This window comes from Triticum aestivum, chromosome 2D (assembly GCF_018294505.1).
Source record: "Triticum aestivum cultivar Chinese Spring chromosome 2D, IWGSC CS RefSeq v2.1, whole genome shotgun sequence".
Lineage (NCBI taxonomy): Eukaryota > Viridiplantae > Streptophyta > Magnoliopsida > Poales > Poaceae > Triticum > Triticum aestivum.
In genome coordinates this window covers 589,036,852-589,063,987 of record NC_057799.1, presented here as the reverse complement: position 1 = coordinate 589,063,987, position 27,136 = coordinate 589,036,852, and the positions used below count along the sequence as shown (strand labels likewise).

At 46.8% G+C, this 27,136-nt stretch overlaps 1 pseudogene; it reads right to left on the bottom strand.

Moving 5' to 3' along the window:
- Positions 1-6,620: 6,620 nt before the first annotated feature.
- The window catches only part of LOC123055985 (receptor-like serine/threonine-protein kinase SD1-7), a 104,413-nt pseudogene continuing 83,897 nt past the window's right edge, over positions 6,621-27,136 (bottom strand).

Sequence of the window (27,136 nt, the reverse complement as noted above, 5' to 3'; positions counted from 1 at the left end):
CCTACCAACCCTTCCCCTAGGAGCATGCGTAGTAGTACTTTGCTTCGAGGGCTAATAAATTTTTGCAATAAGTATATGAGTTCTTTATGACTAATGTGAGTCCATGGATTATACGCACACTTACCTTTCTGCAATTTTCTATCCTCTTCGGTACCGTGCATTGCCCTTTCTCACCTTGAGAGTTGGTGCAAACTTCGCCGGTGCATCCAAACCCCGTGATATGATACGCTCTATCACACATAAACCTCCTTATATCTTACTCAAAACAGCCACCATACCTACCTATTATGGCATTTCCATAGCCATTACGAGATATATTGCCATGCAACTTTCCACCGTTTCGTTTATCATGACACGCTCCATCATTTTCATATTGCTTTGCAGGATCATGTAGTTGACATCGTATTTGTGGCAAAGCCACCGTTCATAATTCCTTCATACATATCGCTCTTGATTCATTGCATATCCCGGTACACCGCCGGAGGTATTCACATAGAGTCATATCTTGTTCTAAGTATCGAGTTGTAATTCATGAGTTGTAAGTAAATAAAGTGTGATGATCATCATTATTAGAGCATTGTCCCAAGTGAGGAAAGGATGATCGAGACCATGATTCCCCCACAAGTCGGGATGAGACTCCGGACTAAAAAAAAGAGGCCAAAAAAAGAGAAGGCCCAAATAAAAAATGAGAGAAAAAGATAGAAGGGACAATGTTACTATCCTTTTACCACACTCGTGCTTCAAAGTAGCACCGTGATCTTCATGATAGAGTCTCTCGTTTTGTCACTTTCATATACTAGTGGGAAATTTCATTATAGAACTTGGCTTGTATATTCCAATGATGGGCTTCCTCAAATGCCCGAGGTCTTCATGAGCAAGCAAGTTGGATGCACACCCACTTAGTTTCTTTTGTTTGAGCTTTCATACACTTATAGCTCTAGTGCATCCGTTGCATGGCAATCCCTACTCCTTGCATTCACATCAATTGATGGGCATCTCCATAGCCCGTTGATTAGCCTCGTTGATGTGAGACTTTCTCCTTTTTTTGTCTTCCCACATAACCCCTATCATTATACCTTATTCCATCATAGTGCTATATCCATGGCTTGCGCTCATGTATTGCGTAAAAGATGAAAAGGCTGAAGCGCGTTAAAAAGTATGAACCAATTGCTTGGCTAAAACCGGGGTTGTACATGATATGAATATTTTGTGTGGGGAAGATGGAGCATAGTCAGACTATATGATTTTGTAGGGATATCTTGCTTTGGCTATGTTATTTTGATAAGACATAATTGCTTAGTTAGCATGCTTGAAGTATTATTGTTTTTATGTCAACATTAAACTTTTATCTTGAATCCTATTGAATCTGAACATTCGTGCCACAATAAGAAGAACTGCATTGAAATTATGCTAAAGTAGCATTCCACATCAAAAATTCTGTTTTTATCATTTACCTACTCGAGGACGAGCAGGAATTAAGCTTGGGGATGCCTGATACGTCTCCAACGTATCTATAATTTTTTATTGTTCCATGCTATATTATATTCTGTTTTGGATGATTAACGGCTTTATTATACACTTTTATATTATTTTTGGGACTAACCTATTAACCGAAGGCCCAGCCCGAATTGCTGTTTTTTTGCCTATTTCAGTATCTCGCAGAAAAAGAATATCAAATGGAGTCCAAACGGAATGAAACCTTCGGGAACGTGATTTTTGGAACGAATGTGATCCAGAGGACTTGGAGTCTACGTCAAGAAATCAACCAGGAGAGCAAGAGGCAGGGGGGCGCGCCTACCCCCTGGGCGCGCCCTCCACCCTCGTGGGGCCCACGTTGCTCCACCGACGTTCATCTTCCTCCTATATATACCTACGTACCCCCAAACTATCAGAACAGGAGCCAAAAACCTAATTCCACCGCCGCAACCTTCTGTACCCGTGAGATCCCATCTTGCGGCTTTTTCCGGTGCTCCGCCGGAGGGGGCATTGATCACGGAGGGCTTCTACATGAACACCGTAGCCTCTCCGATGATGTGTGAGTAGTTTACCTCAGACCTTCGGGTCCATAGTTATTAGCTAGATTGCTTCTTCTCTCTTTTTGGATCTCAATACAAAGTTCTCCACGATTCTCGTGGAGATCTATTCGATGTAATCTTCTTTTGCAGTGTGTTTGTTGAGACCGATGAATTGTGGGTTTATGATCATGTTTATCTATGAACAATATTTGAATCTCCTCTGAATTCTTTTATGTATGATTGGTTATCTTTGCAAGTCTCTTCGAATTATCAGTTTGGTTTGGTCTACTAGATTGATCTTTCTTGCAATGGGAGAAGTGCTTAGCTTTGGGTTCAATCTTGCGGTGTCCTTTCGCAGTGACAGCAGGAGCAGCAAGGCACGTATTGTATTGTTGCCATCGAGGATAAAAAGATGGGGTTTATATCATATTGCATGAGTTTATCCCTCTACATCATGTCATCTTACTTAAAGCATTACGCTGTTCTTTTAACTTAATACTCTAGATGCATGCTGGATAGCGGTCGATATGTGGAGTAATAGTAGTAGATGCAAAATCGTTTCGGTCTACTTGTCGCGAACGTGATGCCTATATACATGATCATACCTAGATATTCTCATAACTATGCTCAATTCTATCAATTGCTTGACAGTAATTTGTTGACCCACAGTAATACGTATGCTCTTGAGAGAAGTCACTAGTGAAACCTATGGCCCCCGGGTCTATTTTCCATCATATTAATCTTCCAACACTTAGCTATTTCCATTGCCATTTATTTTACTTTGCATCTTTATTTCTCTTTATTATAAAAATACCAAAAATATTATCTTATCATATCTATCAGATCTCACTCTCGTAAGTGACCGTGAAGGGATTGACAACCCCTTTATCGCGTTGGTTGCGAGGTTCTTATTTGTTTATGTAGGTGCGTGGGACTCGAGCGTGTTCTCCTACTGGATTGATACCCTTGTTCTCAAAAACTGAGGGAAATACTTACGCTACTTTACTGCATCACCCTTTCCTCTTCAAGGGAAAACCAACGCAGTGCTCAAGTGGTAGCATGTGGTTAGTCAGGTCGTTGCCGACTCCCTCGCCAGGCTTCCACTTGAAGGTTGCCGAGATACACGACGTGTACATGGTGGTAAGTGGCGAGAGTGTGTGTGAAGAAGTACACCCCTGCAGGGTTATAAATGATCTATTCGAATAGCCATGTCCGCGGTAAAGGACTTCTGGGTTGCCTATACAGTTCATAGACAAGTGAAAGTGGATACTCTAAAATGCGCAAGATAAGCGTGAGTGCTATGGATGGCGTTCTGGTAGGGAGACGGGAGCGGATCCATAGTGGTGTATTGATAAGGTGAATATGTGGACTCGTGTGCGCCACCTCAAAGAGTTACTTGCAGTAGTAGTTCAGGTTAGCCACTGAGTCAAAGCTGGCTTGCTGCAGTTAAACCCCACCATCCCTTTGTTGATAATGTTAGTCTTGTTGGGTACATTTGTACTCACGTTTGCTTAATTTATGTTTTTGCAGAGAGACTTCAGTCTCGCTAGTAGTTCCATGTGGACTTCGACGTTTAGCTTGATACCTCAGCTATGATCTTGTGCCCTCGGTAGGATCTGATAGACAGTCAGGCTTCTCAGCCTTTTTCATTTGAAGATGTCTGTACTCAGAGATGTTAAGCTTCCGCATGTGCTTTGACTAGTATGCTCTGAATGTTGGGTAATGAGACCCATGGTTGTAATATCTCGCTCCTCGGAGCCTATTGAATAAATACTTTGAGTCATAGAGTTTTGTTGTGATGCCATGTTGTATTTACACATATCGAGCATATTGTGTGTATTATTGAAATGCTTGGTATGTGTGGGATCCGACAACCTAGTTGTCTATCCCTGGTAGCCTCTCTTATGGGGAAATGTAGTCTAGTGCTTCCACCGAGCCATGGTAGTCTGCTACAGCCCGGTTTACTGGAGTCCTGTTAGCCCAGTTGCTACTGCTCTGGAACACTTAGACTGGCCGACATGTGTCCTTCTTCGATCCTGTGTCTGTCCCTTCGGGGAAATGTCACGCGGTGTCTTCCGGAGTCCTGTTAGCCTGCTACAGCCCGGATTCCCGGAGTCCTGCTGGCCCAGTTGCTACAGCCCGAATTCACTCGCTGATGACCGACACATTCGTTGCTGGGTCATGTATGCTTGTCCCTGTAAGTTAGTGCCACTTTGGGTTCATGACTAGTCATGTCGGCCTGGGTTCTCTGTCATATGGATGCTAGCCACACTATCATATACGTGAGCCAAAAGGCGCAAACGGTCCCGGGCCAGGTAAGGTGGCACCCGTGGGAATACCATGCGTGAGGCCGCAAAGTGATATGATGTGTTACATGCTAGATCGATGTGGCTTAGGATCGGAGTCCTGACAGAGCAAGAACCGTTCTTACCTACGCATGAAAACCACAACGATTTTTCATCAAGTATGTGCTATTTTAACCTTCAACAAGGACCGGACGTAGCCACACTCGATTCAACTAAAGTTGGAGAAACTGACACCCGCCAGCCACCTGTGTCCGAAGCACGTCGGTAGAACCAGTCTCGCGTAAGCGTACGCGTAATGTCGGTCCAGGCTGCTTCATCCAACAATACCGCCGAATCAAAGTATGACATGCTGGTAAGCAGTATGACTATTATCGCCCACAACTCACTTGTGTTCTACTCGTGCATATAACATCTACGCATAAACCTGGCTCGGATGCCACTGTTGGGGAACGTAGTAATTTGAAAAAAATTCATACGCACACGCAAGATCATGGTGATGCATAGCAACGAGAGGGGAGAGTGTTGTCTACGTACTCGTAGACCGTAAGTGGAAGTGTTATGAAAACGTGGTTGATGTAGTTGTACGTATTCACGATTGACCGATCCTAGTACCGAAAGTATGGCACCTCCGCGATCTGCACACGTTCGGCTCGGTGACGTCCCATGAACTCACGATCCAGCAGAGTGTTGAGGGAGAGCTTCGTCAGCACGACAGCATGATGATGGTGATGATGAAGCTACCGGCGCAGGGCTTCGCCTAAGCACTGCAACGATATGACCGAGGTGGATTATGGTGGAGGGGGCACCGCACATGGCTAAGAGATCAATGATCAACTTGTGTGTATATGGGGTGCCCTCCTCCCCCGTATATAAAGGAGTGGAGGAGGGGGAGGGCCGGCCCTCTCTATGGCGCGCCCTAGGGGAGTCCTACTCCCACCGGGAGTAGGATTCCCCCCTTCCAAGTAGGAGTAGGAGAGGGAGGAAGGAAAGGCGGGCCGGCCCCCTTCCGTATTCGGATTGGGCTTGGGGGGGGCACCCCCTCCTAGGCCGCCTCCTCCTCTCTCCCACTAAGGCCCAATAAGGCCCATACACTCCCGGGGGGGGGGGGGGTTCCGGTAACCTCCCGGTACTCCGGTAAATGCCCGAACTCACCCGGAACCATTCCGATGTCCAAACATAGCCATCCTATATATCGATCTTTATGTCTCGAGCATTTCGAGACTCCTCGTCATGTCCGTGATCACATCTGGGACTCCGAACAACCTTCGGTACATCAAAACACATAAACTCATAATACTGATCGTCACTGAACGTTAAGCGTGCGGACCCTAGGGGTTCGAGAACTATGTAGACATGACCGAGACTCATCTCTGGTCAATAACCAATAGCAGAACCTGGATGCTCATATTGTTTCCTACATATTCTACGAAGATCTTTATCGGTCAAAGCACATAACAACATACTTTGTTCCATTTGTCATCGGTATGTTACTTGCCCGAGATTCGATCGTCGGTATCTCAATACCTAGTTCAATCTCGTTACCGGCAAGTCTCTTTACTCGTTCCATAATGCATGATCCCGCAACTAGCTCATTAGTCATATTGCTTGCAAGGCTTATAGTGATGTGCATTACCGAGAGGGCCCAGAGATACCTCTCCGACAATCAGAGTGACAAATCCTAATCTCGATCTATGCCAACTCAACAAGTACCATCGGATACACCTGTAGATCACATTTATAATCACCCAGTTACGTTGTGACGTTTGGTAGCACACAAATTGTTCCTACGGTATTCGGGAGTTGCATAATCTCATAGTCATAGGAACATGTATAAGTCATGAAGAAAGCAATAGCAATATACTAAACGATCAAGTGCTAAGCTAACGTAATGGGTCAAGTCAATCACATCATTCTCTAATGATGTGATCCCGTTTATCAAATGACAACTCATGTCTATGGCTAGGAAACTTAACCATCTTTGATTCAACGAGCTAGTCAAGTAGAGGCATACTAGTGAAACTCTGTTTGTCTATGTATTCACACATGTACTAAGTTTCCGATTAATACAATTCTAGCATGAATAATAAACATTTATCATGATATAAGGAAATATAAATAACAACTTTATTATTGCCTCGAGGGAATATTTCCTTCACTAAATTCACCAATACACCCTTTTATTCAAAATTCAGTTCATAGAGAGTAAACTCATAAACCATACAACCAGCTATAATAGATTTCATGCACACTAAAAGTGACAACATCTAACGGCCCTCAAGTGTTGTGATACTAATTGCATTCAATGAATTCTCAATGTTCTCCCTTGCTTCTTCACCTTCACAATTACCTATAGTAAAATATACAGGTTGCTTTCGAGTTGGAATTAGTCCACTTTCATTTTCTTTTATAGATAGAACTGATGACATTAGTGGCCTATCACTGGGATGGTCTTGAACACACAAGCGTCCTACGTGAATGCACCGTAAAGCTTCATGAAGTGGGAAACTTGCAACAACTGAAGAGTCCACTAGTTCAGTTGCTTTCCCCTCTTCCCATAATATCCATGCCTGGCCAATAAAACAAAATCATGTTACTATTTTTTAGGGGCCTAACATGTTATTGATAATTGCACATCGTCCATAATAATTACATAGGTTATAAGGCTAGAAAAGTTTGATCTGAGATGAGGCGAGCTGATCTTCATGCCACTAACAATCTCCAAGATAAGAACACCGTAGCCATAAATGTCTGATTTCACAGAAAAGGCACCTCCCATTGCATATTCAGGCGACATGTAACCACTATTTAAAACATGCAACAAGTCAGCAAGGAATGTATATAGTATTATGCACATAATCGTAAAAACTAAAGTTCTATGGGTTTGTTAGTTCACTGGTTACTTACTATGTCCCGACTGTTAGAATTAAACGCATGTTTAATTAGAAGGGAATCTCCCCTTGTTAACTGCTGTACAGTTTCCTGATGGCAACCGACGCACCCTTTCCCTTGGCGTCCTTTGCCCCGACGCTCTCGCGTCCCTTTGTATCATCGCATCCCTACGGGATGTATATATTGTAAGAAATCCTATCAATGAGAACAACTATTCTACTACTTGTCATTTGCCTCTTTCAATTACTTCGAATACCGACGACCCATGTAGTGTTTGCATGATTCTGGTTTGCACCAAAAATTCTTGCCATACCAAAATCTGATATTTTGGAAGCCATTTCTATGTCCAATAAAATGTTGCTTGCTTTAAGATCTCTGTGAATTATTGTTAATATTGAATCTCGATCAAGATAAAGATGGCCTCTTGCTACTCCTTTAATTATTTTGAATCGTGTCAACCAATCAAGCACATGTTTTCTTGCAGAATCTTTCACGGCCAATATGAAACAAGGCTATTCATTATGAGTATCAATTTGGTTAATGCAAGAATTTAATAGTATGTGATCAATGAACAAGCACATACCAAAAAGAAAGGCATCCAAACTTTTTTTTACGTAAGTATTCGTAGATCAATAGCTTCTCATCTTCCTGTATGCAACACCCAAGAAGTCTGACTAGGTTCTTGTGTTGTAATTTGGCAATTAGCATCACTTCTTTGAACTCCACTATACCTTGTCCGGAACTCTTACTAAGCCTTTTTACAGCAACCTCATTTCCACTTTCCAGTGTGCCCTACATGAGGGCATATTAATGAATTGAGCACGAATTCGAAACCAACTTTTTTGACTTATGTAGTTAATTACCCTTTCACATGAAGAAGTGCATTTAGCCCCTTTTAACTCTAGCCCAGGAGATATTTTTTAATTGTAAAATGCTTGTAAGCTTGGATATCAAAACTAGTGCAAATATTCAACTCGTCCTAAGACACGTGGATTTGGGCCAATGTGGTATCAAGATGGACATTTTTCATTAATTTGGCATCGACTAGAAGATGTGTTTATTGTTAGGAAACAACAACAATGATAATGATGATGGTGACGAGTGCCGAAGTGATCATCTTTTTCTTGATGATCCTAAGTCATCTACTTATCCAACTAGATGCCACATCATCCACATTGATTTTTGGAGCACTTTTAGATTTGGATAAACAAAGCATATTGAGAGTTAAGGGGGCTTTCTTGAGTCAGATAATAGTTGAAAGGTAATTATGTTTGTTCCCTATTCTATCATAAACATGTTCTATTGTAAGTATCACTTTCAGCTACCTTGTAAACTTTGCCAAAACCTCCACGTCAAAGAAAGTTGTAATCAACGAAAGAATTTGTTGCTAAAAGGATGTCTTCATAGCTAACAAGTGGAATCTCTGTATTTTCACCTTCAAGTCTGTTGGATGTGCTAAAGTATCCTCGCATCATTTTCTTCTGATTTTCCTTCTTTCACCATTTGCTTGTTGTTTAGGACATCCATTATTGTTCTTAACTCTTCCTGTACTAATGTCATATGTCAAAAAGAAGTGCTTTCGTCAAGGGTGACCGACACGTGGCATCCACCGTAACGGAACGCCGTTAAGCTATCAGGTCCGGTTTTGGATCCGATAACCCGTTAACAGCCCCGACCAATGGGGATTTTCCACGTGTAAAATCATGATTGGCTGGAGGAAACACATGTCGGCTCACGGTTAGGACAGATGTCATCCACTCATTGGACCCAAAGCGCCTATGATACGTCGACACGTGGCACGGCCCAAAAGAGGCCCATATAGGTTAAAAAGAGCGGCCAGTCAATGTCCCGTAGTACTTACTCAGGTACTAGTGTGCCAGCCCAATAACGGCCTGCTTAATAAAGGACCATTTATGACCCGAAGCCAGATCTGGCCCGTTTATTGTTCGCCAAATATTTGGGCCCATTTATGGCCCAAAGCCAGAACTGGCCCATTAATTGTTCGCCAAATATTTGGGCCCAATAACAGCCCAGTGACTTTCGGCCAGTTAGTGGCCCGATGTAGACATGGGCCCATTTCAGCCCGGTGTGACTTTCGGCCTGGGAATGGCCTGTGCTGCCCATGGGCCATATATGGTCCGACGGGACATCAGGCCCACAAACGGCTCGTGATAAATGTGGCAATAGTTAAGCCCAACGTGACTTTGGGCCTGTTAAAGGCCTGTCGCATAATTCGGCCCGTTAATGTCCGTACTAAGCTTTCGGCCTCTTAAACGCCCATGATATCAGTGGGCCAACTAAGGCCCGAGATATGTTTCGGCCTGGTAACTGCCCGTGATATAACTGGGCCCAAAAAGGCCCGGTCTACATTTCAGCCTGCTGAAGGCCCGTCGACGACTAGTGAAAATTGAGGCCCAATATGCATTTCGGCCTGCTAAAGGCCCATGGTTTAATCTCGGCCGTAACAGGCCAGTACAATATTCAGCCTGTTAATGGCCCAACGCTACCTGGGCCAAACTAAGCGCTGGGTCCAGAAAAGGCCCAACTAAAATATAGGCCGGTGTAAGTTGTGGGCCTCGCGCAAAGTGTGAAGTCCCCAATGATTCGGGCCCAAGAAAGATGCAGGCCGGCTCAATTGTGGCCCGCTAAACACCAGGCCCGTTAGAGGCGAATGTTTCGGCGACTACATCAGATTTTTTTTCAGATAGCGAATGATGGCAATAACTAGTAGGAATTAAGAACAAACCTACTCTATACAATAAAGAAATTATGGCATAGTAACTAAGAATAAACCTACACTATACAATAAAGGATTTATGGAATATTACATCCACTGGGCATCGAAGTTCGCCACCAGTGATCATAACGCGCAACGAAGAAGCGGATTACAAAAACTGGGCACCATTGCAGCGTAACAAAATAATACTGAACCGAGACCACTTCCAAGACAGTTCAAGAAAGGTTAGCCTTGCGCGGGAACTGCTGCGCAAGCTGCTGAGCAAGGCTGTGAGACCGGCCTAGCATGTCGGTCATAGCTTCCAGGTGTAGCTGTTTAGCGATGAGGTTCTCACTGGTGTTCACCGCAATCTTTCTTAGAGATAGGACTTCAAGTCAAAGTTGAGTTGCAGAATGCCTTTCTGCTAGAACTTCGGACTGAAGAAGTCGAACTGATTCCGACAACTTGTCTGACTGCTAGTCTCAAGTAACTTGAACACTACATCAAGACAAGACTTTGGGGTTGTCTCGCTATCTTCAAGATGTTTTGCCTTCTTTGCTGCAATATATGTTGGGTTTGTCTCACAACCTTCAGCAGATTGGTGCATGCCATCAGGCATATCACCCTGAAAAAAAGCAGAGAGATGACAGGTTTTGCACGTGTATAAACAAAGATGATAACTGTGCTGTCAATTCCATCCAATTTCAAATTAGAAAATAAAGAGTAAGTTCAAAATATCAATAGCATAATTTGGCATTGTTCATAATGCAGGGAGCTTCACCACACTACTGGATTACCATGTCAACATAACAAGCATAGATGAAGGGCAAAGAAAATCATTGTATCTATTTTGGTTAATGTGCATGGCATGTTGTTCATATCATCAGCCACATCAGTAAGATCAAACAGGAGATGACAAGGTGCAAACGTGGGCTGCTTCACCACACACTGGATTATAGATCCACAAAAACAAGCATACATATAGGGAGTATTGAGTAATGTGCATGCTATGAATAAGGAATTTGGTTTTACAAGTAAAACTTAGAACTTACGGTTCTTGCGAACATGCATTTTAGTAGAAACAACAAACTAAACAGCAGTAAACGATAGGGAGTATGAGCAAATTAAACAGTAGTTGAGGATAAAGGCTTTAGAAGGACTGACTTACATTAACAGTTAACATCGGCTCTATAATGCCCTTCTCCATGTCAAGGGAAGGATAACTCAAGAATTTCAGCACAAAATCTTCTTCAGAAGCATTGCCTGTACTCTACATTGTGTAGAGAGTAATTATAGATATGATAATACTAGAAGGGATAGAGGATAATGAAGATAAGATGCAGATTGATGCTACATAATCAACTACCAATCCCTGGAAGTACAAGCATCACAGGACAAAATGTACTGACAAGAGCAATGGGCTACACTTCTGCACTGGCATTGTCTGTGTATTCTACTTTTTGGTAAGATTAAATATAGATCTGATCTTTTTAGTAAATGGTGGGCGAGGGAGATAAGATGCAGAATGCTAACAATGAACCAATCCCTCTTCCCATAATACAAGAGTGTTTTGAACACTGGTGTACTGTACAAAACGTTCTTATATTATGGGACGGAGGGAGTCGCTGTTAATGTATGTATAGTGATAGACGACGTTCAGTCCTTACAAGAGGACTGCAGAGCTAAACCTCTTCAAAAGCATTGGGTTGATTCTAAACTTATGTAAGAGTCCATACGGATCTTATAATGTCCACCAAATGGACGATAACGAGGCTAACATGTGCAGTGATGCTACATAATAAAACAACTATGAAAGTAAGTATGGTCATACATGGCAAGAGGTACTCACAAGAGCAATGCAGTGTGCAGTATCGTTGCGAGATTCTATGGTCCCTTGAGAATGAATGTTCTTCTGCTAACAGTTTTCGTACAAGTGAGACGTTAAGGCAAATGCAGAAATTTAGTTCAAATTGTGATGTGATATCATAGATAGTACCTTACGCTGCAGCCGAGACCAATGTGTAACAAGATTATTCCAGTCACCGTTGGATAAATGTAGCACCGGAGACTTTACAGAAATTCCGTTTAGAGGCTTGCCATCGAAGTGCGCTTGCCTCAAGTAGGAACGATACTTCATCAACGAGTGCTTGAAAAGCGCAACCAACTCTTGCTCGTCTTCACAATCCAGTTTGGTCCTCGCCTATTTAAAAGAATGAAATCTTGTGTCTTCCGTCAGCAGAAACATATGCAGTAATGACCATGAATAACATTAGTACATTACTTACGCGTAAGTTGCGGAGGAAGACTAGAAATTGTTCTGTGTCTGCGGTATAATATTTCCATGAAGGAAAGATGCGCAGAAAGTTCCTGACAACAATATAAGCTTTGTCTTCTAAATTGGGAAGAAATGGAACATGGGTCCTATTTGCTGCAATTGGGGCTCTCTCTGGTTCAAAAAGGGATTTGACAACTGGATTTGGTGTACTCTTTGCTAGAATGGGGGTTTTGCGTCGTAGAGCTGGTGCTATGTCAATTGGCATAATCATAATGTTTGCTGCAGTTGGGGTCTGTTGAGTTGGGGCATCAGAAATGACCAGTGTAGTAGGGCTAGAGTCTGCTAGAGTTGGGGTGTTTTGTGGGTCAGGTGATATTGCAACTACACCTAATGGGCTATTTGATTTATCAGGTGCCACTACCTTTTCCAAATACTTTGCTTGTGCTTCTCCACGATCAGCAATTGCCCTCTTCCTTTTGAACGTCTGATACACAAGAACATCATTTGAATGGATAAATATGGTATGATGACAGATGGAATATGTACTGAAAATGGATAGGCGGGGCGTATTCACATACACGATGTGTAAACTAAGCTAATTGTAGTTCAACAAAGTAGAAGCAATGCAAAGCATCAGTTGCAAGATATGTGCAACAAATATAACCTTGGAAAGTTAGAGCAAGCACCTTGATGGGTGAATAAGATAGGGCATCTTCCTCTAACTCCTCCACTAGGGAGCTACATTGACTTAGGTATCCCTCTAGCTCAGAATCACTGTTAGGATCATATTCTGATCATGAATCTATAGGTGGAGAGCGTTTGCATTGCATTGCATCCAGACTTGATTTCAGTTCCTTAATGCCAAGTTTGACATCCATGACATTGTTCTGCTTTATTCCTTTCATGCGTGCAAGCTCATAATCATTATGATGCTGTTCAGAATCTGAGATTCATGAAAACATAAAAAGTAGTCAGATTATCTATGGAATGCATTGCGGATTCAACTCGAAGAGTGTCTCCCTATAAACCTCTTGTAACGCCCGGATAATTATGCTACAGTAAACCCATGCTAATGATGCCATGTCATCACTCTTACTGTTGCTAATCCTCATTGGCTTTCAAACATCTTTCAAATTTCAAATCCAAATCAAATTCAAGATTCAAATTTATCAAACATGCAAACTAAACTGTTCAAGTTGTTGCAAATAATCATTTGGTAATATTAGTGGAGAAATCATCTTTTTACAAAATGATTAAATGCTCTAAGGTTAAATAAAACAGTAAAGTTTTTGAAAGAAAAGAAAACAAAAAAGGGGAAAAGAACCCCCCCTCACCCTTGGCCGCTTGGTCACCTGACCCACCAGGTCGGCCCAGCAGCCAGCCCAGCTCCCCCGCACCAGACGCCCTTTTCCTCGGGCGCACCCGATAGCACCCGCGGTCGCCGCCGCACCCTCTCGCCGGTAGCGCCGGGAGGGGATAAGGGCGACAGCCCCGCGCCTCCTCGGGCTCCCCTCCCACTCCCCTCGTCCACTTTCCCCCTCCACCTCACTCGCTTGCCCGCTCCCCCTCTCCTTCCTCCTCTGCTCGCAGCCCAGCTCACGCCCGTCGCCGCGCCGCACCGTCGAAGCGGCCACCGGCCTCCCATCTCCACGCTGACGGGCCCAGGAGGACCGCTGCCGTCCGCTCCGTCGTCCATGCCCACGCGCAGGAGCTGGGAGCCCCTTCACCGCCGGGCCAACCCTTCTTCCTCCGCTCCGGCCACTGCGAGCTCGCCAATGACTCTGGCCACCTCGACTCTCCCTCGGGCCTTCCCAGCAATGGCGGTGAGCACCACGTGCTCCCCCTCGTCGTACCCCTCGTTTTCTGCGCCCGTAGCTCGCCGCTTCTGCCATGGCCGAACACAGCGCCTCCGTCGAGCTCCTCGTCGTGGCCACGCTCGCCGATGAGCTCGTCCGAACTCGCAGTCGTGCTCAGCACGCGCGTAGGGTCCCGTAGCGCTAACTAGCTCGCTCCGCCGTGCTGTGTATCGTCGGATCCGCCCATGCCCGAACTCTGGCGTTGCCTCCGCCGCTCGCCATCGCCGTCTCCGGCCGTTCCCGGTCAAGCCGCCGCCGCAGCTCACATCGCCAGCGCGCATGCCCCGCCCTGCTCCCCCCACACGCCTGCCACATCCCGCATCGGCCCGGCGTGCCTCGCTGCATCGCCGCGCGCGCAGCCCCAATCCGCGCCTACCCACCTCCTCTTGCTAGCGCCGCTCGCGCTCGTCACGCCTTGCTCGCCTGCCGCAGTTCTCGCGGCTGGTCGCGTCCCCTGGCCGTGCGCCAGGCCCTAGGCCGCGCCACGCCAGCGCCCCCGCTAGCCTCGTCGAGGCCATGGCCTCGCCCGGGCGTAGCGCCCCTCGGGCACGGGCGCCCGCCCGTTAACCCGCCCCTGCCCGCTGGCCTTTTGCCACTCGCCTATGGGCCCCAGCGCCCTGGCCTAAAAAATTAATTAAAATTAGTTAAATGGATTAATTAATTAATCAACGAATTAATTAACTTAATTAATTTAGATTAATTAACATAACTTAATTAACCTGTCTAATTAAGCTAGCTAACATTCTATGACAATGGGACCCCTGTCAGTTTGACTGGTCAACAGGTCAAAGTTGACTGCTGACATCACTCTGACCTCATGCTGACATAATTATTCATTTTCTCTCGAATTTAATAATTGATAATAATTTTAGAAAATGGCTAAAACAATAATAAATCATAGAAAATAATCCGTAGCTCGGATGAAAAAGTTTTATACATGAAAGTTGCTCAGAACGACAAGACGAATCCGAATACGCTCCCCGTTCATCTGTCACATGCCCCTAGGATAGCGAACATCGAACTTTTCCTCTCTGGTTCGTCTGTCCGAAAATGCCTAACTCCGGGAAAACTTTCCGGACGTTATCCCCCTTCGCCGGTATCGTGTAACACTTTGTTAGAACACCCCTAGCTCTGTGTATTGTCATGTTATACACTTGTTTGCTCTGTATATACAGTTTCTTCCCCCTCTTCTCTTCGGTAGACCCCGTGACGGCTGCTGATGCCGCTGTGATCGACTACGTCACCGACGACCCCTCCTTCTTGTCTGAGCAACCAGGCAAGCCCCCCCTTTGATCATCCCGATATCGCCCATTCCATTCTCTCATGCTTGCATTAGATTTTTCTACTGTTGTTGTTTGCTCCTATTCTGATGCATAGCCTGCTTTTGTAACCTGCTCATTGTACCTTACCTGCTTATCCTAAACTGCTTAGTATAGGTTGGTTAGTGATCCATCAGTGACCCCCACATTGTCATTGTTGCCCCTGCTTCATCATCGATGACTCGATCAACGTGATCGAGGACCAGAGCCTGATACCTCGCATCACATCACGCCCCTTTTTGTTGCTCGACTCTGCAGAGCTACTATCGAGTGCTGAGGGTGATCCCTCATAACGCACTCCTAATGATAATTCTGTAGTGTAGCTATTCGGTCGTGGTCATCGAGGGTGATTTCCTCTTTCACCATTCCCGATACGGCTCTGTCGTGCAACACCTCAAGTGTGAACCTCGAGGGTGGTCCCTCTTACGTTCACCTTGATGATTACATCGAGTGGAATCCTCCGTGGGTGATTCCTCAGGTTTTCCCCATGATGTTTGGACACACGGTTACCTTGACTTTACTTGAGACCTTTGTTGAAGTCGGGTTGGCCCTGAGGGGTACCCGTGAGTTGATGTGAAAGTCGGGCGGGCCCGTTGAGCACCCGCGAGCTTTCTACATGGCACGGCCGGGCAGTCTGGGCCCTTGCCGTAAGTCCATGAGACGGGGCGACGGGGTCACATTATCGTGAGTCTCCGCTCGTCTCTGCGAGCCCCCAATGCACTAACAGGTTTCGGTATTTGTTCTGAGTTGGCCTTTGGCCTTTGCTCACTAACCACCACGCGAGAATAGATATGGGCCTCGACGTCGCAGTATCAGCCGAAGCTTTGTCAGACGTCCAGTTCAACACTACGGCACGGTCGGATCGTGCTGGCTATCCGAGGCGATGCTAGTATCCACCCTGCTCGCAATGACCCGGAGTGCAACTGGCGATGGGCCCAAGACCCCGGGGCACTTAGGATGTAGACCGGCGGGGACCTCTCTGCTGAGCCTAGGTAGGGCTACGATGTGTTGATCTTCCGAGGACGGGCATTGACCCCAGAAAGGTGTGTCCGGCCAGAGTGATCGAGCGTGTTGGGTAACGTGGTGCAGCCCTGCAGGGAAGATATATATTTGAATACCGTGTCCACGGTAATGGACGTTCAGACTTGTAGGATCTTATATAACTAGAAATGGATACTTGCGATATGTGATGGATATGTGGCTCCGAGATTGCTTTCTCGTAGGGAGTCGAGGAAGGATCTCTGGCCGTTGATGTTACAACATGCTTGTTAAATATAAACTGCTATTCTTTACTCTTCTACATGCTGCAAGATGCTTGGAGCTGCTTGAAGATGCTAGTCTTTGATAGGCTAGGCCTTCCCCTCTATTCTGGCTTTCTGCAGTTCAGTCCACAGATACAGCCCTTCCATTTGATACCAATGCATACTTAGTTTAGATCTGATGCTTGCGAGTACTTTGGATGAGTACTCACGGTTGCTTTGCTCCCCCTTTTCCCCCTTCCTTCTTCTTTCCGGTTGATGCAACCAGATGGTGGATCCCTGGAGCCAGATGCCACCGCCGACGGATACTACTACATGGAGACCGCCGACGACTAGGAGTAGTTAGGAGGTCCCAGGAACGAGGCCTTGCCTCTTCGATCGTTGATTTTTGTGCTAGCCTTCTTAAGGCAGCCTTGTTTAACTTGATGTCTGTACTCAGATATTGTTGCTTCCGCTGACGCTTGTGTTTCGACCTTCTGTATTCGAGCCCTCGAGGCCCCTGGCTTGTAATATGAAGCTTGTATTGTTTTATTTGTGTCTAGAGTTGTGTTGTGATATCTTCCCATGAGTCCCTGATCTTGATCGTACACATTTGCGTGTATGATTAGTGTACGGTTGAATCGGGGGCGTCACAAGTTGGTATCAGAGCCGCCTGCCTGTAGGAACCCCCCTTTCTAACCCCTTGGCCGAAGTTGAGTCTAGTCTTTGAAAAATTGATTGACTAACATGGCTGTGTGGCTTACGGGCCCACGTCGCCATTGGGTGGTATTATGATCTTTTACTCCTCATCTATACTCTGGGACTCTGATCTCTCTTCTATTCGGGTCAAATGATTTTGCTAACTCTATCCTAGGTTCTCGTGATCACATCCATCCGGAGTTTCGTAATATGCCTTTCTTGAATTGAGGGCCAGGATCTGCTACACATTGTTCACGGGCCGCAGGATCCTTTTATCGAGGGCACCCTGCGTCGTCCCCTGCAGATTCCTTGCTCTAGTGCTTTTCTCTGACGTGGATGTAGCCTTGCTATGTCTCGTTGTTGTATCCCTCCATCGCGTGCCAGCCTGCCGCCTAGTATGTCTAGGATGATTCTCTTGTCCGAACTGATACTAACGTGTAAATGGCTCCGTATATGTATATGTATGTCTTTAATGACTACTGTTTTGTACATACTGCGCCTTTGCTCATTGTTCAAGTTACATCATGAATGACTCCATACACCTGCTCCAACCTCTTGTTAAAGCTACTCCCTGATGTTTTTAGCAGGATGGCTGACGATCCTCCACCTCCACCTTATATTGCCGCAATGATGCAACAGTCTGAGCTAAATCGTCAGTTTATGACTAGGGTAATGGCCCACTTTCCAAACCAGAATGCTCATCAACAGCCTGCCCCAATAACACTGCTAGAATTTGTGCGCCTCAACCCATCCATTTTTCGTAACTCCACCAATCCTATGGATGCTGATGATTGGCTTCGTGACATCCTGTTTGAGATGGAGTCAGCTAATGTTGCCCCTGCCAGTTATGTCACCTTTGCGAAATTTCACTTGAAGGGTCCAGCTGCTCAATGGTGGGAAAGCCACAGGGGTATGCTGCCGACAGAGACTGTAACCACTTGGCAGGAATTTCAGTTAGCCTTCCGTGCACGACACATTCCCCAAGGTATGATGAACCAGAAGAAGAAGGAGTTTCGCAAACTCTCACAGGGCACAATGACTGTGGATGAATATCAGAGGAAGTTCCTTGAATTATCTCGCTATGCTGCGGATGACGTCTGCACTGACGCTCACAAGCAAGAGAAATTCCGTGAAGGACTGCGTCCCGATATAAAGCTTGCAATTGTTGCTCATGATTGCGCAGACTTTGCGACGCTTGTCAGCCAAGTTTTCCGAGCTGAAACTGGTATGATTGAGTACCAGGAATCGCTCAAGCGTACTCGAGATGTTGGCTCATCCTCGAGTCAGCCTGCTCAGAAACGTCGAGTCGGGATCCCACACAATGTTCATCATCGACCTGCTCCAACACCAAGACCATCTTATGTTGCACCTCGTCTGCCTCCGCCACTGAGACAACTAACAATTCAGGGTGGACAGTCAGGACACCTTACCCTCGATTGTCACCAGGGCCAGTCTCAGGATGCACCACACCCTCCTGTTAGTCGTAAAAAGAGTTGTCGAAACCGCCGATTCAGAAACCGTAATATCATACTGGCTGCTATTGTACTTGGCCATGCCAATCATGTCGATGCTGAAAAGGCTCAGGAGGAACCGACTATCGTGCTGGGAACTCTCTCTGTTAATTCAGTACCAGCCTCAGTTCTCTTTGATTCAGGGGCTTCGCATGCCTTTGTGTCCCAACAATTTGCTCAAATGCACGGGCTAGGCATGGAAGAATTACCTACTCCTCTAACGGTTCAATCCCCGGGATCCAGGTGGCAAACCACTATGGTAAGCCCTCACAATCAAATCGAGATTGGAGGTCTAGTTTTTCCGGCTTCTCTCATTGTCCTCGGACCTTCCAACATAGACATCATTCTTGGTATAGATTGGTTGACCGCCCATAAAGCTAAGATCGACTGTGCCGCCAAGACAGTACAGCTCACTCATCCTTCTGGCCAGTTGATCAACTACTCAACTCAGCTGGTCCAGGATGCCGAGAATTAGATATATGTTCTAAATGCATTGAATGCTTCACCTCTCGAGGGAATAGAGAACATTCGAGTCCTTCATGATTTTTAAGATGTCTTTCCAGAAGAACTTCCAGGAATACCCCCTGCTAGAGCTGTTGAATTCATCATAGACTTGAAGCCGGGTACTACTCCTATTGCCAAGCGGCCATACAAGATGCCACCACATGAACTCCTTGAACTTAAGGAGGAAATCGACAAATCTCTTCACAAGGGATTCATTCGTCCTAGTTCCTCTGCTTGGGGAGCACCTTCTCTCTTTGTCAAGAAGAAGGATGGAACTAATTGTTTGGTCCAAGATTACCGACCTATCAACCATGCAACAATTCAGAACAAGTATCCGCTTCCCAGAATCGATGACCTGTATGATCAACTTGCTGGTTCTTCAGTATTCTCTAAACTTGATTTGAGGTTGGGTTACCACCAGATTTGGGTTCGTGAAGAGGATATTCCCAAGACCGCCTTCGTTACTCGCTATGGTTCATACGAGTACACCGTCATGTCCTTTGGCTTGACAAATGCTCCAGCCACCTTCTCTCGTTTGATGAACTATATATTCATGGAATACCTCGACAAGTTCGTCGTGGTTTATCTGGATGATATCCCTGTGTACTCCAAGAACAAAGAGGAACATGCTGAACATCTTCGTCTTGTTCTGGAAAAACTTCGAGAGCATCAACTATATGCTAAGTATTACAAGTGTGAATTCTGGTTTCCCGAAGTGACCTACCTTGGGCATGTCATCTCCAAGGATGGTATTGCCGTTAACCCCGAACGAGTTCAGGCTATTCTTGATTGGACTCCTCCGAAGAATGTCAAACAAGTCAGAAGTTTTCTCGGACTCGCCAGCTATTGCCGTTGATTTGTCGAGAACTTCTCCAAGATCGCCAAGCCCCTGATTGGTTTGCTTCACAAGGGCGTCAAGTTCGAGTGGACAGAAAAGTGTCAGGAATGTTTCCAAGCACTCAAAGACAAGCTGACTTCTGCCCCAGTGCTTGCTCCGCCTGATACTAAGAAGGATTTCGTCATTTACTGCGACGCTTCACGACAAGGATTAGGCTGTGTCCTAATGCAAGAGCGCAGAGTGATTGCCTATGCCTCTCGTCAATTGCGCCCTCATGAAGAGAACTACCCAGTTCATGACCTCGAGCTTTCTGCTGTCATACATGCACTAAAACAGTGGCGACATTACCTTCTTGGTAATCGTTGCGAGATCTTCACCGACCACCAAAGTATGGAGTACCTGTTTACTCAGCAAGATTTGAACCTCCGTCAGTAGAGATGGATGGAGATCGTAGCAGACTTTGACATCGGTATTTCCTATACACCAGGCAAGGCTAATGTAATGGCTGATGCCTTGAGCCGCAAGTCATATTGCAACCATCTCGAGGTTCGCAAAGTTCATCCCTCGCTTGTTGAAGAATTCAGAAAGCTGAACCTCCATATTGTTCCTCCGGGTGCACTCACTCCCCCTCCTAAGGAGTTCCGTAAGATGAACCTCTGTGTTGTTCCCCAGGGTTCCCTCAATACCCTCGTTGTCGAACCAGATCTCGTGGAGAGCATCAAGAGACTGCAGAAGTATGACTCTCAAGTTGAGAAGATTAAGTGCTACCTCGCAGAAGGAAGGCCCTCGTTCTTTACTGTTGAAGATGATGGCACCTTGTTCTTTAAAGGTCGCCTAGTGGTTCCTTCAAAAGACAACCTGGATATGACTCGGGAAGTTATGAAAGAAGCTCATGACACTCCGTTGTCTATACATCCCCGTAGTACCAAGATGTACCAAGACATTCGTCAGAGATTCTGGTGGTCAAATATGAAGCAAGACATTGCTCGTTATGTTGCTGAATGTGACATTTGCCGTCGTATCAAAGCAAAACATCAAAGGCTCGCTAGAACTCTACAACCTATCTCTATTCCTGAATGGAAATGGGACCATGTTGAAATGGACTTCATCACGGGATTTCCCAAATCGCAGAAAGGTAATGATGCTATAATTGTCGTCATTGACCAGCTTTCCAAAGTTGCGCATTTTCTGGCCGTCAAAGAAACCATAACTGCTAGTCAGCTGGCAACCCTCTACATGTCCAGAATTGTTTCACTCCACGGTATTCCACTGGTAATCAGCTCAGACCGTGGCAGCTTATTCACTTCAAGATTTTGGGCAAGTTCCCAAGAAGCTATGGGAACTCATCTGTCATTCGGCACCGCTTTTCACCCTCAGTCTCAGGGACAAGTTGAACGCGTCAACCAAGTTCTCGAAGACATGCTTCGAGCTTGTATTATTTCCTTCAGCAAGGAATGGGAGGAATCTCTCCCGTATGCTGAGTTCTCCTACAACTATAGCTATCAAGCTAGTTTGAATGGCTCCCTTCGAAGTGTTATATGGACGAAACTGCCGAACCCCTCTGAACTGGTCAGAAACTGGGGAACGTCCACTCTTCGGTCCGGATATTATCCAACACGCCGGAGAACAAGTCCGCGTCATTCGCGAGAATCTCAAGACTGCTCAATCACGTCAAAAGAGTAATTATGACCGTCATCACAAAGACATGGTCTATCAACCTGGTGAAAAGGCCTATCTTCGAGTCAGACCAATGAAGGGTGCACACCGCTTTGGGATCAAGGGCAAGCTAGCTCCTCGCTATATTGGTCCTTTTACTATTCTCGAGACGCGTGGAAAAGTGGCATACCAGTTGGAACTTCCGTCGAACCTTTCTCAGGTTCACGATGAGCTCCACGTGTCTCAACTCCGCCGCTGCTTCAAGGACCCAATCCGAGCAGTGGATCATGAAGTGCTTGAGTTGCAACAGGACCTTTCCTATAAAGAGCATCCAGTCCGCATTCTCGACCAAGCTGAACGCCGCACACATCAGAAGGCGATCAAGTTCCTCAAAGTCCAGTGGTCGCATCACTCTGAAGACGAAGCCACTTGGGAACGCGAGGATCGCCTGCGTGATGAATACCCAGCTTTGTTTCCTTCTACCTCCTAAATCTCGGGACGAGATTTCTTTTAGTGGAGGAGAGTTGTAACGCCCGGATAATTATGCTACAGTAAACCCATGCTAATGATGCCATGTCATCACTGTTACTATTGCTAATCCTCACTGGCTTTCAAACATCTTTCAAATTTCAAATCCAAATTAAAGTCAAGATTCAAATTTATCAAACATGCAAACTAAAATGTTCAAGTTGTTGCAAATAATCATTTGGTAATATTAGTGGAGAAATCATCTTTTTACAAAATGATTAAATGCTCTAAGGTTAAATAAAACAGTAAAGTTTTTGAAAGAAAAGAAAACAAAAAGGCGAAAAGAACCCCCCGCACCCTTGGCCGCTTGGCCACCCGACCCACCAGGTCGGCCCAGCAGCCAGCCCAGCTACCCCGCACCAGACCCCCTGTTCCTCGGGCACACCCGACAGCGCCCGCGGTCGCCGCCGCACCCTCTCGCCTGCAGCGCCGGGAGGGGATAAGGGCGACAACCCCATGCCTCCTCGGGCTCCCCTCCCACTCCCCTCGTCCACTTCCCCCCTCCACCTCACTCGCTTGCCCGCTCCCGCTCTCCTTCCTCCTCTGCTCGCAGCCGAGCTCACGCCCGTCGCCGCGCCCCACCGTCGACGCGGCCACCGGCCTCCCCTCTCCACGCTGACGGGCCCAGGAGGACCGCCGCCATCCGCTCCGTTGTCCATGCCCACGCGCAGGAGCAGGGAGCCCCTTCATCGCCGGGACAACCCATCTTTCTCCGCTTCGGCCACCGCGAGCTCGCCAACGACTCCGGCCACCTCGACTATCCCACGGGCGTTCCCAGCAACGGGGGTGAGCACCACGTGCTCCCCTCGTCCTACCCCTCGATTTCTGCGCCCCGTAGCTCGCCGCTTCTGCCATGTGTCACAGCCCCAGATCAGCCCTTGTCTGACTTTGCTTGTTCCTCATGCATCATGTTTAAATTTTGCTTAAACTTGAAGTAGGGGTGATCAATCCCTAGCACCCAAAAGAACTCAACTAGGTTCAACTTAAAAACATTTTCAATGAACCCAAATGCCCTTTAGAAAAGTTCATGATTTTCGATAAAGGTAAAAACCTCTGCCAAAAATGATAAACATATTTCTAGGTCATTTTTGGATTTTTGAATTAACTCATATTGTATTTGAATTGGGGCATTTAAATCCTATAAATATTTTAAATGCTCTAATAATTCTGAAACTAGTTGAGGGCTGTTGGAAATATTTTCAAAAGTGCCCACAATTTTTATCAGGATTTTACAAAATGAGTTAGTATTTTTACTAATTCAAAATAGATCAAATAAATAGAAAATAGAAACAATTAAAGGAAAGAGAGAGAAAGGAGTATTACCTGGCGCTTACCTGGACTGGGCCGGCCCACCTGGCCCATGCCAGTCACCACCCACCTTTGCCAGTAGGCAGAGGAGGGGGACAGCGCACCGGCGCCGAGCACGCGCCCGCGCCACCTCCTGCTTCCCCGGCCCCTCCTGGCGATGCCACGACGACGCCCCGAAGCTCCTCGCTCCTCTCCCTCACTCTCTGCTCTCTCCCTCGCCCTCTGTCTCTCTCCCCACAGCACCACCGAACGGAGCCGTCGCCACCGTCGCCGTTGCCGTGGCCACCGAGCCCCCCCTCGCCTAGCTAGGATATCCAGAGGAACCGCCATCGTCTCCTACGTCTCCTCGACGAAGGAAGCAAGCCCCGACGCCCGGAAGCGTCGCCATCGAGCTTGTCCCCGCCGCCTCTGGCCGGAGATCGCCGGTGTCGATTCGCCTCGACCAGAGCGTCCCCGAGCCCGCTGAGTCCTCCCTTGAGATCACTGTGAGCCCCTGAACCGTTTCCCCCTACTCCCAGGCTCGATTGCGAGCTTTAGCTAGACTAGCCACCGTGCCCGAAGCTCGCCGCCGCATGAGCTCGTCGCCGTCGTGGCTCCGGCGACCAAATGGCCCCGCGCGTGCGTCCGTTGCACTCGCGACGTTCCGTAGAGCAACTCTAGCGCGATAGCCCGTTTGTTTGCAAGCCGCAGCGCTAACCCCCGCACCCACCCGAGCTCCGGCGGCCGCCCAAGTGCTCGCCGCCGGCGAACCAGGCCACCCCGCGACCTTCTGACACCTCCCCTGGATGCGGAAGAGCGGGGGCTACCTCCTGGTGGTTCCCGCGCGTTCAACCGCCGTCTGTAGCTCAAGTCCGGCGAGTTGCCGCCGCAGTTTTGGTTGTCGCCGGCGAAACTCCGGCGAGGACCGACGTGGCGCAGTCATTAGCGCTAATCCCTGCCAGCTCAGCCGCCCTTAGCCACTGACAATGGGCCCCGCAGCAGGTCAAAGTGCTAGTCAACGCGGGATTAGTGACTGTCTCACTGACCAGTGGAACCCCACTGGTCAGGTTTGACCTGGAACGGGTCCGTTGACCTGCTGAGGTCAGCATGACCTAATGCTGACGCAGTTAATCATTTTCTGGTTTTGAAATAATTAAGAAAATTCCAGAAAATGCCCTAACTTCTAAAATTCATAGAAATTCAACCGTAGCTCCAAATGAAATGATTTATATATGAAAAATTATCAGAAAAATCCAAAGAATCTGTTTATGGCATCCTCATGCATGTTTGAACAACTTACAGCCACTGTATATGACAATTTGAATAAATGGCATTTGAAATGTCTTATATGGAGTTTGAATTTGAACCTAAGGTTCAAACCAACTCCATTTAATATGTTGCTAGCTGCATTAGCTCAAAACACATTCATATTGCCATGTCATGATCATGCATCATATTGTGCATTGCATTGATTGTGTTTCCTCTCTGTTGCCGGTATTGTCCCCTCTCGATAGCCGTGTTTCCGACGATGAGTTCGATGACACTAATGAAGACTCAATGCTATCTTCGGAAGTGTCAGGCAAGCATAACCCCTTGTTCATTCCGATACAATCCCACTCTCTCGCTCCTGCTCTCTTTACTGCATTAGGACAACAACGATTCAACTGTTACATGTTGCGGTAGTTGAACCCCTTATCCTCTGCATGACCTGTCATTGCCACAGTAAATAGATGAAACCCACTAGCATGAGTAGGAGTTGTTTGAGCCCTGATGTGCCTACTCATTCATGCTTGTTTGTCATGCCTGCTACTGCTTAGAGTTGAGTCGGGTCTGATTCATCGGGGATGAATTGGAATGGTGATGAACATGTCCTACTGTGTGTGAGCTAAGTGTGTGAACACGATTTGGTAAAGGTAGCGGTGAGAGGCCATGTAGGAGTACATGGTGGGTTGTCTCATTGAAGCCGTCCTCAGGAACTGAGTTCTGTGTTTGTGATCCATGATACAGTTACTACCACGCATTGGGCCCGAAACCAATGGACCCTCTCGGCTTCTTAATCACCCTTGTCCTCTGTCCAGGAGTTGCAAGTAGTTTCTGGTGTTTGTAGTATGCTGGAGGCCGTGGACAGCGCTGACCGGAGGGGTGGGCTGTGATGCGGTAGGCACGTGGCACGGGTATGCCGGGCGCCCGTTTGGTGTCTCGGAACCCTGCACACATCGTTCGGGGCCGTATGTGGAAACCTCGGCCGGACTCCCTGCGGATGGAACCTGAATAGGCGATAAACCTGGACTAGAGACTTGAGTGTTTAGGTAGGCTGTGGCCGACTCCCTCGCCAGGCTTCCGCTTGAAGGTTGCCGAGGTACACGACGTGTACATGGCGGTAAGTGGCGAGAGCGTGTGTGACGAAGTACACCCCTGCAGGGTTAATATGATCTATTCGAATAGCCGTGTCCGCGGAAATGGACTTCTGGGTTGCCTATAACAGTTCATAGACAAGTGAAAGTGGATACTCTAAAATGCGCAAGATAAGCGTGAGTGCTATGGATGGCGTTCTCGTAGGGAGACGGGAGCGGATCCATAGTGGAGTATTGATATGGTGAATATGTGGACTCGTGTGCGCCACCTCAAAAGAGTTGCTTGCAGTCGTAGTTCAGGATAGCCACCGAGTCAAAGCTGGCTTGCTGCAGTTAAACTCCACCACCCCTTTGTTGATACCGATGCATATGTAGCTAGTTCTGATGTAAGTCTTGCTGGGTACATTTGTACTCACGTTTGCTTATTTTATGTTTTGCAGAGAGACGTCAGTCTCGCTAGTAGTTCCGTGTGGACTTCGACGTTTAGCTTGATACCTCAGCTACGATCTTGTGCCCTCGGCAGGATCTAGTAAATAGTCAGGCTTCTCAGCCTTTTTCATTTGTAGATGTCTGTACTCAGACATGTTAAGCTTCCGCATGTGCTTTGACTTGTATGCTCTGAATGTTGGGTCATGAGACCCATGTTTGTAATATCTGGCTCTTCGGAGCCTAATGAATAAATACTCTGAGTCGTAGAGTCTTGTTGTGATGCCATGTTGTATTTGCACATATCGAGCATATTGTGTGTATGATTGAAATGCTTGGTATGTGTGGGATCCGACAATCTAGTTGTCTATCCTTAGCAGCCTCTCTTATGGGGAAATGTAGTCTAGTGCCTCCTTGAGCCATAGTAGTCCGCTACAGCCCGGTTCACCGGAGTCCTGCTAGCCCAGCACTACTGCTCTGGACACTTGACTGGCCGGCATGTGATTCATATCGTTCCTGTGTCTGTCCCTTCGGGGAAATGTCACGCGGTGACATCCGGAGTCCTGCCTAGCCTGCTACAGCCCGGGTTCCCGGAGTCCTGTTAGCCCAGTGCTACAGCCCGGATTCGCACGCTGCTGACCGACACGTTCGATGTTGATTCATGTATGCCTGTCCCCATACGTTAGTGCCGCTTTGGGTTCACGACTAGCCATGTCGGC